Genomic DNA, 1551 nt, shown 5'->3' with positions numbered 1-1551 from the left:
TCCCTACATGTGGGGAACTCCCACTGATTCCCATAGGTTTTCCAGGAAGGTATGGAAAACAGGATATCAAAGTCCACAGCTGCAAGAGGACAACAGCTGTTTCAAGGAAAGTACAATGGATAACAAATGCTGTTCAGTAGGGCTGTGCAAAACAGCACCGTTCTGCTTCGACTTCCGTTTCGACGTTTCGATGGAACAGTGCTTTGTTTCAAGTTCCATTTCATTTCGAAAGCACTGTTCCATTTTGTTTTGTGGAAGCTGTTTTGCTGCTATTTCAATGTTTTGCCCATAGGCTATAATGGGGAAGGATGAAACTGCCTATACCTTTGTCATTTCTTGCCTGATTTGGATGAAATTTGTAAAGCTGGTAGCCCCTTCAGAGGGCATGAAGCCTGCCAAGTTTCAAGGAGATTGGTTTAGCAGTTTCTGGGAAACTGCACCTCAAGGTGTTGACAAGAAGGAGCCGTGGAGCAGGAGCAGCTTCCTGTGATCTGGCAGGCAGATTGAGGGCCTGCAACCCTGGGAGGAGTCCAGCAGAGCCTTGCAGCCCTCCTTGGAGTGTGGGTGGGCCCCCAATCTGCCTGCTGGATCACAGGAGGTTGATTCTGTCACCCAGGGCCAGCAGCATCACCAATCTTCCCAGTGCTGGGTGCGGGTTGTGCCCAGCGCCAGTCCCAGGCAGCAGCCTTCTGTGATCCAGCAGGCAGATCAGAGGCCCACACCTGTGGGAGGAGTCCGGCAGAGCCCCCACAACCTTCGTGGGGGTTTGGGTGGGCCGGTTGGGTGTTGGTGGCTGGTTCTGCAGCCTGGAGCCAGTGGCAGCACCAATCTTCCTGGTGAGAGCAGCCTCGCAGCCCTCCTGGGCTTGTGAGCCCCCCGATCTGCCTGCCAGATCACAGGAGGCTGTGACCTGGGACTGATGCTAGGCACAGCCCACACCCCTCGCTGGGAAGATTGGTGCAGCTGCTGGCCCCAGGCAGCAGAACCAGACTCCTGTCATCTGGCAGGCAGATCGGGGGCCTGCCCGCACCCCCAGGAGGGCTGTGGTGCTCTGTGGGTCTCCTCCCAGGAGTGCAGGCCCCCCATTCGAGGAGGCAGGACCAGCTTCCTGTCATCCAGCAGGCAGATTGTGGGGCCACACCCCCCAGAGGAGTCCAGCAGAGCCCCGCAGCCATCCCAGGGATGCAGGGGCAGCCCCTGGATCTGTACCAGATCACAGAAGGCTGTTGCTGCTGTCTGGGAGCGGCGCTCAAGCCAAGTAAGCCTGGCTTCGAAACTTGAAACGTTTCAAAACTTTTGAAACATTTTGGATGCCCTTGTTTCATTTCAAAGCTGTTTCGAAGTCTTTTGTTTCATTTCAATTTCACTGTTTCAAGCTCAAAACACACAGAAACAGCTTCAAAACGGAACACCTGGTGAAATTTCTCACAGCCCTACGGTTCAGTAGTATCACTGTTTGTCTCAAAACAGTAATTCCATCCCACTGTTCTTTAGGAGTTGCTTTATTGCTAGATATTCTCAGGACCACAAATTTAACAGCAGGGGGAAGAG

At 53.6% G+C, this 1551-nt stretch overlaps 1 protein-coding gene across 5 annotated transcripts in view; it reads left to right on the top strand.

Moving 5' to 3' along the window:
* Positions 1 to 1551, top strand: part of LOC102380931 (S-adenosylmethionine synthase) — a 38822-nt gene that overhangs the window by 21468 nt on the left and 15803 nt on the right. The window lies entirely within an intron of this gene.

Source organism: Alligator sinensis, unplaced genomic scaffold (assembly GCF_000455745.1).
Source record: "Alligator sinensis unplaced genomic scaffold, ASM45574v1 scaffold822_1, whole genome shotgun sequence".
NCBI classification, from domain to species: Eukaryota; Metazoa; Chordata; order Crocodylia; family Alligatoridae; genus Alligator; species Alligator sinensis.
This window is presented reverse-complemented; position numbering and strand designations above follow the sequence as displayed.